This window comes from Gallus gallus, chromosome 2 (assembly GCF_016699485.2).
Source record: "Gallus gallus isolate bGalGal1 chromosome 2, bGalGal1.mat.broiler.GRCg7b, whole genome shotgun sequence".
NCBI classification, from domain to species: domain Eukaryota; kingdom Metazoa; phylum Chordata; class Aves; order Galliformes; family Phasianidae; genus Gallus; species Gallus gallus.
In genome coordinates this window covers 138389472-138401931 of record NC_052533.1, presented here as the reverse complement: position 1 = coordinate 138401931, position 12460 = coordinate 138389472, and the positions used below count along the sequence as shown (strand labels likewise).

The 12460-nt window shown below is 41.5% G+C and overlaps 1 long non-coding RNA gene across 2 annotated transcripts in view; it reads left to right on the top strand.

The window, feature by feature from the left end:
* The first annotated feature begins 468 nt into the window (after nucleotides 1-468).
* The window catches only part of LOC107052792, a 30450-nt gene continuing 18458 nt past the window's right edge, over nucleotides 469-12460 (top strand). The window contains exons 1-3 of one of the 2 annotated variants that reach the window (XR_003074063.3): nucleotides 469-648; nucleotides 1187-1326; nucleotides 9426-9577. This is a non-coding gene — a long non-coding RNA (uncharacterized LOC107052792). The remainder of the gene's footprint in view (nucleotides 649-1186; nucleotides 1327-9425; nucleotides 9578-12460) is intronic. The other variant, XR_003074061.3, reaches the window with a different exon arrangement.

Here is a 12460-nt window from a genome sequence, read left to right as displayed (position 1 = left end):
AAAACCACTGTGGGCTCTCTCCTTTCCTCTGTGATCTTAAAATAGTGTTGGCCCTTTTTCCCTCTCATTCTCTCAATGGTATCAAAGCACTGCATTCCCCACTTCAGCTCTCTTTTCATGTTTTAGCTCCTTTTGTTAGTTGAGGCAGATGATGCATTTGGGATTCATTTGTAAGGCTCAAAAGCTTTTAGGTAAAACATCTGTTTTGTCAGAATAGCGCACACTGTCCCTGGTGCTGGGGAAGGAAGGGAATACTGGGCTGCAGTGAACTTGCTGTGTAAAGGGGAAGTGGCCATTCCTCTGGGGTCAGAGTCCAGAGGATCTGGACTTTGTTCATTCTCTCCTGCCTGCAAATATGGCATCAGGAAACATAAACACCTACAAGATAAAAGCAAAACCTAATCCTAGAAAAACAAGCCTGACTATTTACTCACCCAGATCTAACTCTGGACTAGACCCATGCAACTCACACCAGAGCCTACCAGCAGCTACTGCTGGTCATGCTGCTATGAGAACTGCCTTCACAGAGAGCCTAAAAATCAGGCAGGAAATCAGATACAAAGAAGAACATGGGGTAACAAGACAGTGACACTTTCCTGTAAGAAGACCATAAATCTTTATACAAGGGGGCGGACTGGAGAACGTCAGGTATGTACATAAAATAGAAGGTTGTTGCAACAAACCCAGAATACTTTGTTAATCTTTGCTGTTGCAACAAACCCAGAATATTTTGTTAATCTTTGCTGGGAAATCTGCACGAAAAATTCATCACTGCATAGTCAACTGTCGTGTCTGTTGCCCAATCTACTTGACCCAGCCTATGATAAAAGGAAAGGCAAAAGACATACTGATTTCTGATGGACTTTCCCTTGAGAACATGCTGTGAGAGGGAAGTTCTTGCTTGGCAGTTTGCAGAGTACTGCAGAGAGTATCTGTGGGTGTCTACAGGGTCCTACAGATCTCCTTCTGCCTTCCTTCTCCTCATCCATCTAACATAAAATGTGATTGTCTTGTAGGCCCCACCTGTGAAGCTTCAGTCCCATTTAATAAAAGTTAAGTGATGTGGCATGTCATGAATATGGTGATTCTAATTTCTAAGATGCTCCGTCTTTTATCAGCACCAAATTGGTGTCACTGAGTGCAGATACTAACTCTGCAATCCCTAATTTTCTTCTCCTCCTCTCAGGGGTTTCCATGTGTGAGTGTTTAAAATAAAACCTTATTCATGCTGGAGTGGGGAAGAAAAGAACTGGCAAGCTGGGAACACAAAAAGAGAAAAGGAGGAACCTTAAAATATGAGGATTGACTGGGTCTTGAGCTCTGAAGGTGAGACTTGTGCAATGAATTCCCTTCACCACTCTTAGGAGTAGAGTTCACACAGTTATCTGACACCACGCAACATCCTCTCTTCTGCTGTATGACTTATCTGTCAGATCCCAGTTTGCCTGAGGACAAGTAGGACAGAGGCTGTAGCACAGGGATGAAACCTGGAAACAGCTCCTTCTGTGTGGGTCCCCGTCATCCTTCTCTGCCAGACTACTTAGGCACATGCCAAATGTTACACCTACTTTGGGTCTTTCACACTCTTAGACTGGATAAATTTCAGAAGTCAGAATGAACATTATGGAGAGTAGGTAGATCCTCCCACACAAATCGTCTGATGGAGAAGAGAATGGTGTCTTCTGCTTTCAGAGAAAGCAGCTGGAATCAAGCCCAGAAATTTTTTTGCAGCTACTATAACTCAGCCACCCTGCACACAAACCTTTAGGCATAAAAATGATACAGTATTAAAATGAAAGGGGTACAGCAATTTCAGTTAAAATTGCACTGGGTATCATAATTTCACATTTCTTAGCTATGTGTGTGCTTCAGCTCTCAGCTAGAATGTGCTAATTGTAACTTTCCACAATGATGTTAAAAAGGATTAAGCAAAACGGTAATACATACTATCCTTCTCTCCAAAAGTGAGAACTGTAGTCCAGCTTTGGAACAGTCTGTGCTTCCCACTGGCTTTGTTGAGAATTTTCTTTTGGATTGATGGGCAGTATGCAGTTCTCAGAGCTTTCAGCTGGCCACTCCGACAGGTGTTGTGGTATCACTGTTTCTTTAATTCTTATGTTCCCTGTTGCACTGCCATATCCAAGTGGACGTATTTCAGTGGTGAGCAGGCAGATTTGAATAACATCCTCGTGGACAGCAGGTTGACTCAGCAGTGTGCTCTTGTGGCCAGGGGGGCCAATGGTATCCTGGGGTGCATTACAAAGTTTGCAGCCAGCAGGTTGAGGGAGGTTCTCCTCCCCCATTCCTCTGCCCTGGAAGACCACATTTGGATCACTGTGTCCAGGTCTGGGCTCCTCAGTTCAAGAAATACAGGGAACATCTAGAGAGTCCAGTGGATGCCCTGGAGGGCTTCCTTATGGGGAAGGCTGAGAGACCTAAGGCTGTTCAGCCTGGAGAAAACTGAAAGGGAATCTTATGTATACTTACAAGTATCTAACAGGCTGGAGACAACTGAGTGGGGCCAGGTTCTTTTCAGTGGCACCCAGAAACAGGACAAGGGGCAATGCACACAAACTGGAACATAAAAAATCTTTATTTTAAGGGTAACAGAGCACTGGAACAGGCTGCCCAGAGAGGTGGCAGTCTCCTTCTCTGGAGATATTCAAAATCTGTCTGGATGCTTTCCTGCGTAGGGAACCTTCTTTAGCAGGGGGTTGAACAAGATGATCTCCAGAGGTCCTTTCCAACCCCTACAATCCTCTAATCCTGTGATCCTCTGAATAAAAAGTAGGCTAAGCTCGCCATTGCTCTGTACTTTTTTGTAACTGGCTGTTGTCCTGCAAGGGGGGTATGGAAAGCTGCCAAATCCTAGTGGTTGCCTTTCACGCTTCTATTGTACAGGTTATTTCAGTAGTTACTGAATAGTAAAGGCAATGAAGCTATCAGACACATATATCAACTTACAATTGCATGTGTACTTTCAGAACCAGTTTAACAACAGCTTCTGTTTATGCATTTGTTGAAGGGTTCAGACTTACACACTGAAAGAAAAGGAAATGCAGAACAGGCACCTGCATTTGTTGTTACAAGTCACTGTGATCCTGTTCACCACAGTGATGCTACGTAAATTTTTACAGAGCCTGTCCAGGAGCTGGTGGCTGGCAGAATAGTAAGAAATGGTTATATTGGGGCTATCTAACAAACAGTGCTTTAGAGACAAAAGGCAAAAGGGCAGAGAATCTTTATGAAGGTGCTTCATCAGCACTATATCAGTCTATTGCTATCTACAACCTGGGTGCCAGAATGTTCTTAGTAAGCATATTTTTGCCTTTTTAGGGTGGTCAAAGATCATTTGCTCCTTATGGTAACTTACTGAAAGAAATCTAGAAGCACAGAATACTAAATTATCAGAATAGTAAAAAGTTATGTATTATTTACAAGCACAGTGTGAGCTGTCAGGTCAGTTAAATCAATTATTCACCATTTGTTCAATTTAGCTTTGTATAAATCTTCATTTTCTCACTCAGCAAATTCCAAATTTACTACAAAGCCTTCTGCCATGTCTGTAACGAGAACAGACTGAAAAGTATAAAAAGGCAGACAGCTTACTAAATTTATAAGCAATTGCTCAAAAAATAATGATCAATGTCTATACTTTATCTGGAGTATGATTTTTGAGCATAAATCATACATGATATAAATATATATACATATAAAATTTACATTTCAAGATAGAAGGATTCAATTGTATCCAATTTTTGACTGTTAGGAAAAGTAAAAGATTGAGACATTTCTGTAAGAAATTGAGTGACTGAGGAGGAATGAGCAGATTTAAGACCAGAAAGTACCATTACAATCTATGACTGCTTGGATCACATGCAGCATAAAACTTCAAACAGAAACAATTGCAACAAATCCATGACTTCTGATTGAACTAGACCATTTGGAAGAGATCCCTAATTTGGCCATACCTCGATGTTTCATATCGATGGAAGTACATATGTAGACCAAGGTCAAAAATGAAATAAATGCTTAATTGTGTGACTAGACAGCCAGCAAGCTAGATTGAAAATCTTATCTCTTCCATGATGTACAAACTGAAATGCATTGCTAAGAAAAGTTTTTGGTATTAGAGACTTAAGTGCAGCATTGTTCAGGAAGCATGGAAACTGTGATCTTACCTACATCAGCTATAGGCACCTTGGCCTTGCCCAAGAAAAAGCCCTCAGCTAAGAAGTCAAGAACAATCTCTTTTCTTCTCACACCTGGCCTTTCTTGACTGGGACTATGTCACTGGATTAGGAAAAAGAAACGTATGCATGAAAACAACTGATTTATTTGTTTATTGATTAAAAATGATCTTTCATTAGCTGCACAATGGGAGCCAGCCATATATAACTTTAGAGTGTCCCACTTGTGAAGCAAAATGAGTTGGCTCAAACTACGTGAAACTTGTCAGCTTTTTTTTTTTTCCCCATTGCAGTGGGCATTACCTAATTGCTTTCTGTAGTAATCATTGTTTTATTCACTGAAATGTTAATAATGAAGCCTCTGGTGTAGCAAGTGAGAATTTTCTCTCTATACTTCTCTCCTGGTGCATGCAATTCAGTTATAAGAAAATAGTAAATCATACCATCATTTTACTTTCCATGTCCAAAATTTGAGGTGAACAGAATTGAAGGTCCAGATTCTGCATTTTATTTAACATAGTGTAGGATGCAGCTCTACCCCTAGCTCCTTCAGAAAAGCATTTCCAGTTCTATGCACATTGAATTAAGCTTACATAGCAAAGATGTCTTCACTGAGCCCAGCTGTCCTCATGAACTGCCCTTGTCACTGTGTACTTTGAAGGTGAGTTGTATTACTAGGAGTAGAAATTGGAAGTGTGATGGAATTGAGCAGAATAATTATAATACGTGGGAGATATCTCCTGAACAGGGGGAAGTATGGATGGAATCTGCGAGGCCTGAATTCTAGCATTTCACTCATATTTCATTCTGATAAATCCAGTGGGTTAGAAATAAAAAAAGAAATAAGGCAATCTATGCAATCTCCAGGGTTGCCAAGTAAAGGTAGCATGAGTTCATATGAAGGATGGATATACATTTTCACAGTCCTTTCATTTCTGACTATCATAATTACTATTGGTCTTCAAGGCATCTTACCATACAGAATGATATTTTTTGAAGCAAGGGTGATATTGTTTCTCTGTACCGAAGTGTTAAGGGTTACCTAAATAGAAGAGAGAGCTGTTCAGTCTGTCTGTATCGAATAGGTAGATAGTGGAATAGGTGAGAAATAGGCTGGTTACTTTTAAGAAAATTTGAGCATAGGAGAAGATTTATGTGCTCCACAGCAAAAGAATGGCTGGAGGTAAGTTGCAAATTCCTGCACATCCAGGGATTTGTGAGACTGTCCTTGTAGTTGACTGGACCAAACTACATCAAATGAGACAAACAGTTCACTACTACAGAGCAGCCTGCTTTCAGTGTCACAGTTATCATCTTCCTGTGTGACGGACTGAGACACAAATAACCAGTGCAAATTACATATAGGCATTTGGAAAATACAGATTATTACATAATAGATTGAGAGGGAATGGTCACAAGTTGCAGCAGGGGAGGTTCATGTTGGATATCATGAAAAGCTTCTTGTCCAAAAGAGTGGTGATGGATTGGAAGAGGCTCCACAGAGAGGTGGTGGAGTCACTAAACCTGTAGGTGTTCACAAAATGTGAAGATGGGGCACTGAGGGACACAGTGACAATATTGGTGGTAGGTGGAGAGGTGGACTATATGGCCTCTTCCAGTCTTAATGATTCTGTGACTCTGTGTAAGTCCTGGACCTTTAATTTCAAAGAATGGTCTGGAGAGATCTTTCAGAATAAGTGTTGAATATTCAAAATTAATTGGAGCCCTTATATTTCCTAGAGGAGCTTGGTATGGACAGAGGATTTTAACTTAAAGCATCACTTGTGTTCTATATCTTATAAGGCTCTTATTCCCATTTCAGCAATCTGTTTTTTTCTGTTCCTTTTGTTCCCTCATCAACTGGACCAGAACACTATCTCTAGGAAGGTAAGGACATAATATTTGCAATGTATTCTGAAATATCATTTAAAAATTTTATAGTTATCTGCCTTTGAATGTAGCTTGTTTGGAACCAAAACAATACATAAGAGATCCCAATAAAATATCAAAAGCCAACCTCAGAAAAACAGCTTTATGAAGTCATTAATTCTTTAAAAGCTCATCAGTTTAGTTACTTACTGAAGACACTTGCTCCAGAGAGGCTTCCTCCAAGATTTTTATCCCATGGATATTAACATGTCGAAGTACGTTGCAAGTCTGACATTTTTTCCCTGTCTATCCATGCAAGAATGTAATCGAAGAAAAAACTAAATTAAACATTTATGATGGAAGCTGTATGAAAGCTGAGATAGTAGCTAGCACTAATGTGACAGCTTTCCAGTCTGGTACCTCGCAGACAAGCTTTGTTCCTGTCTGTTCTGCCTATGTTCCTTGGCTATTTTAAAAGTATTTTCATTGAGAAATCATGCCCTGTTACTCAGGTAGGAGCTGATACGTTTTCTGCCACTTCTAAAAATGATTTCTGTTTCTAAATGGCAGAGTCTGCTCAGTTGCTTGAAGCATGTACATCCGTGTAGCCAAGGGAGAAACTGACCAATAGCCTCAATGGTGATTAGAAGACAATTGGTCCCTCAAACTTGTCTTCCAAAGTGAGAGCACCTGGCAGCTTCTGGCAGCTTTCTGTTCCTTCTCTGAAACAATACATGCCATGATGGTGGGAAAACGGGATTCCAGCACAGCGCTTCTCAGAAATAACATGATTGTGACTTCTTTAGTTCAAAGGTCTGAAGCAATATGGAAAAGATGACCTACATAATGACCAAACCAAAACTTTGTCACTCTACAGTGGTTCCTCAAATCCTGCTTTGACATCAAGCAGCTTCAATGCAGGTACCAAGAAGGGAGCAGAGAGGAAAGGATAATTGGGTCCGTGCTCCCATTTGAAAGGGAGCTTATGTTTTCCTGCAACTTTGATGGAGATTAAATATGTCTTGGCTACTTGGCTCTGACCACATGAAATACAGCATCTAGAGAGACTTTGTGAGCAAGGGCTTGACAGGCAGACATTTAAGATCGTTGGTCATCTTTGCATCTTTTAAAGTAGAAGCGATATCTCAGTAAGGGATGATTTTACACTATTAAAAAAAATAATTAAAAAAAAAAAGGAAAGGAAAGAAAAGGAAAGAAAAGAAAAGAAAAGGAAAGAAAAGGAAAGAAAAGAAAAGAAAAAAGAAAAGAAAAGAAAAGAAAAGAAAAGAAAAGAAAAGAAAAGAAAAGAAAAGAAAAGAAAAGAAAAGAAAAGAAAAGAAAAGAAAAGAAAAGAAAAGAAAAGAAAAGAAAAGAAAAGAAAAGAAAAGAAAAGAAAAGAAAAGAAAAGAAAAGAAAAGAAAAGAAAAGAAAGAAAAGAAAAGAAAAGAAAGAAAAGAAAAGAAAAAAAAGAAGAGTTATAACAGAAGTAAAAGATACAGCCCCAAGCCCTGAATCATCAGGAAAACCAAACAAACTAGACTTTCACTGTTTGTGGTCACTGCTGAACACTTACAGTACAGTGTAGGAAATGGACCACTCTCTAATATAATGTGTTGCCCCAAGACACAGAATGCTGCTAAATATCCTGGACATTCTTTCTCACTCTGAGCTCTCTACGGTCTCTATTAAGGCAAGCTCATTCTGTGGAGAATGAGATATTTTTCCATGAACCACCTCTCTTCTCTAAAGGATCTTCTCAGGGCAACTGCTAAATTGTCCTGCGAGGCTGAATATGCTCTGATGTCAGAGCATACCAGCTGAAGTGTTCAGCAACGTAAAATAAGCTGGAGATGCTATACAAGAAGAGTATGTTGGTACTAATTTTTTCCAAGTAAACCCATTCAGGATAAAAATAACTTCCTTTTCTCTCTCTCTCTCTTTTTTTTTTTTTTAATAATGTCATATTGCATCAGCAGACTTACACAACACGTTAAAAATCCCAGAGAAACAATATATCATACATGAAGAGCTTCCTACCTATTAGATTCATGCAGCAAATGAAATTCTATGCAACTTCTTCCAGGAAAATAGCTTGCGTACTCTGAAGCTATATCTAGGATTTTTACAAACTGTTCTGCATGATTCACTCAGTGCTCGGTAGATTAGATGTTATTGAATTCACATGAGTTCATGTTAAATAAAGTGAAACACAACATCTGGGGCTACTCATCACTCAAAGATATGACATCCATTGCCAAACACAAGAGTGATTCAGTAATGTTGTAATTACCAAACTGGGTCAGTGGTGAAATAGAAAGTGGGGACTGTTATAACACCAAGTCCTTAGATTATCTGTGATCAGAAGAAACAAACAATCAGAGTTTGTGATATATGGCAAGCACCAATGATCCCGGACTGTGCACAAGACTGGCATTTCATCCTGTAAAATTTAATTGTACAGAAAAATGTAAGATGGAACAGCCTTGTCCTACCTGTTACAGTGGACTGAATGGCCTATGCTGAAAGTGCCACTGAAATTCAACACACACTGGGGAGACAAAGGAAACTGTGAGCACTATATCTGCTTCTTATTTCTGACTCTAGTTTAAACTTCCAGTGAGTTCTTCCCAAATGGCTGTTCAGAACTCTGTGTCTGTTCTGTGTTTTGCCAGGGCCAGGCAAAGGAACAGAAGCAAAGGAAATGAACTAAAAAAAAACAAACAAGTAAAAAGCAATCATATGTCAACTAAGACCCAGAATATGAGATCAGTGTTTACTAAGCACAACTAGAACAAAGTAGATATCACACTAAGGGACATGATTTAGTGGACATGGTGGCAATAGGTTGATGGTTGGACTGGATGATCTTAGTGGTCTTTCCAACCTCAATGATTCTGGCATTCTATGGAAAGTTGGGAGACTGCAGATCCAGATAATTCAAGGCTGTGTTATTCATGGTATGATAGCCTGCACGTCAAAGGTCAATCTCAAGCCTATGCACCATGCAAACTAGAAATGCTGATGTGCATGAAGAGGAGACAGGGCTATGTGACTAACGTGGTTTGGCTTATTTAGACTTTCCTAGCCTGCAGGACCAGAAGCAGTTGGGGAGAAGAGAGTGGTCTTTGGCACGCATCTACTACCAGACTCAAACTCAGAGTTTCCATTCCATAGGAAAACACCTCCACTGCTCAGTGCCCCACCCCCGGCATGTGCATACTCATTCTTTGTTTTGATAAGCAAATCAGTGAGTGCTTTAATGTACTATACCTGGGGGAATTTAACTCAGAATTCTGTGCTCAGGTTCCAAGAGGATGTAGTTATTTTTTACACCAGTAATTTGTGTTTTGTTCCTTTTCCAAATAGGACAAAAAAAGTTAGAGGGTGGTTTTTTCCCTGGTTTCACTCCTAAATCGCCATTTATACCCTGACATCAGCTGACATCAGTGGAAATGTCAAAAAATCTTCCTTTTGCAAGATTTCAGAAACAATGCAGATATAGAGAAAATAAAAATAAGGTAAGAAGGCACAGGAGTCACTGTCTTGCCCTTGCTCTTTTCCTCGATACCACTCTAATGAACATCAAGTAGCCCTGCCTCACAGCCACCAAAGAATGAACATCTGGATCCTCATACTACATTCACACCCTCTGCTCAGCTCCTATCCATCTGGAAGCATCTAAAAGACAGTTTTGGCCTTAGTATAAACATCAAATTTGCTTTTCTACATATGAAAAAGTACTTTTCTTTCAAGGGAACAGCAGCAAAGAGTAATAACCAAAATTAGATATTAGTTGTTTCTCACTTAAGAGGGCCTTGCTCTGAAATCTGAACAGGTTTTGGGGATGCTGAGCTATGGGGCTGGTGAGTGTGAAAGAAGGTTCAAAGAAATGGAGAGATGATTTCAATAAAACCAGTCTTTCACAGTTGGGTGAAAATAGCACAGCACCGTGGTTCAAATCAGTAGTTGATAACTGACATTAACAGCCATATACCAAGTCACCCAGACCAATTTTTCTTCCTCCCAAACTCTTTATCTTAATGTTCTTTAACTTACCTGCTGTTATAGCAAAGACTTCTGCCAACTCTTTGCTCTGATTTCCAGATATCTAAGAACACAGTGCTGAAGACGGGAGACTTCAGCAAGTTCTTCAGGCAAAATTTGAGAAATTTTAATAGCAGAGGAGCTTAGGAGTGCAAATGTCAACCTTTATCTGTTACACCTTTCTAGGAGAGCTATTTATAATGCACCTACCAACCCAGTTGGCACGAGTGAGGCAGGGCCATGGGATAGAAATGGTCCACTTAGTGCTGAGGCTGGCACTTTGTGAGGCCACCTCGGGTCAGGGAAGAGAGAGATGGATCCTCCATAAATAGCAAATGTCTCACAGCTTAAAAATCGTGACAAGTCTTTCATTTGAAACAACTGCAAGGAGGGTGCTGAGAAGACCGAAACTCCAAATATCCCTTGTTCAGCAAGCTGCCTGGCTGGGCTGAGAGCATGTTGGATCTTGCAGTCCTGGAGTCAAACATGCTCCTCTGTTCACTCTTCCTTGATTTTATAGCTGCTTTTTATAACAAGCACACAGGCACCTTACACCGCCGGGTGTGCACTGTAATTAGATTTTAGCTGCTGCTCCAAACTGCAGCTGGTATTTTTAAAAAGCTGCAACGTTTTCCTTTCAGTTTTCACTACCCCTTGAGGCTACTTCTGGCATTTTGGGGCAAAAAGAAAAGCAGAGCACCCAGATGAAGCATTTTTGAGTGTGTTTGTGTTTTTATGGGAGAAGAGTGTTTGAACCACACCCCAGAAGGTTTTCACTAGAGCCAACCACCGTACTCAGATATGGATTTATAGGGCAGCATCCAGCTCTCCTCCTGGGCCTGCTAAGACTCATGTGTCATAGAATCACAGAATCGTGGAATGGCTTAGGTTGGAAGAGACCTTAAAGACAATCGGTTCCACTGCCCTGCTGTGAGCAGGGCTGCCACCCAGCGGATGAGGCTGCCCAGGGCCCCATCCAGCCTGGCCTTGAATGTCTTCAGGGATGGGGAGATGCCCCAAGCGCAAAATGCACACAACCCAATCCTCCTCCAGCAGCTACCACTGCCTCCTGGAATCTCTGTGCCTCCTGCATTGACTGCACAGCCCCTCTCTTTCTCAACCTCTGTCCACAACCTGGACCTGGGTATCCCAGCATGTGGGCTATCTGATCGGCCCTACTTCAGCCATGGGCTCAGCTGTCCTGGCCTGGCCCCACCAGTGCTACAGTGATTTATTTACTTTTTCCTCCTCTGAGTGGCCACATGCCCATCAGTGAGCCCCTTCTTGTCATCTGACCACAGATAGCACTGACCGTGCATCAAAGGGGAGGTCTGTATTCGGTTGCAGATGACAGCTAGCAATCAGCTTTTTCCATGTGTGCTGTTACTTATACCACTTCATTCAGGCCAGCATTTGGCCATTTTTATCAACTCCATCACTGCTAGCATGAGACACAGACATTACAGGCTCAGCAAAGGTGTGTGAGGCCCTCCAAGCTCGTTGAACTAAGGATCACATTCCAAACACTGTGCAGATTTAGGGCCATCAGATCTGACCTCCTGAGTGATGCAAGACATTGACATCCATGTGGGCATTCCTACATTCAGCACTTGTCTGTCTGTGCAAGATGGCAAACAGGGAACTGTATGGATCAGATAGTTGATCATGAGGAGGTACCAGCACTGCAGAAAACAGGGCGATTCACTGCTCCCATCGCACCCAATTCTGCCCTCTGAGACAGCAGCTAACTGAGTTTAATGCCCTTGGATTTAAGCAGCTGACATAGGACCCAGCCCCCAGCCTTCAGAGTTCAAGGGGGAATTCAGGATGGCTCCTTCGTGATCCTGCTTTTGGCAGTCACTTCTGATAGAGTGGAGGATGGCAGCAGATGAAGAAGCAAGGGGCAAGCTGGACTGGTGCCCAGGGGCAAAGGAGTGCATTCCTTATGTTGTTATAAGCACAAATGGTAATTACAAGATAATTTGGGTTGGATTTCAAACAGCACTAAAGCCCCTTTCTGCCACTTTGGAGACAGAAGATGACCTAGCTAAGTGGACAGAAAAATCCCGTAAGGAGATGGCCATGGCAAGAGTGTGAGCAAGGAAGAATATGCTGACCCTCTCAATGCCTTTCTAAAGGGCAGGGTCAAGATAAATATATCCAAGACCTGCTGGCTGCTGCTATCAGCCCACAGCAAGGCAGGTTTGCTGTGTGGTCTGGGAGAACAGGTTGAGCTGCGGTCACCACTGAGCAAAAGGTGACAACTGCAGATAAGGAGAGGGGCTGGGGGTCCTGCCCAGCACAGTCTTTCTCTGGCAGGATGCAGTGACCTCAGATAGAGCTGATGTCGAGCAGTT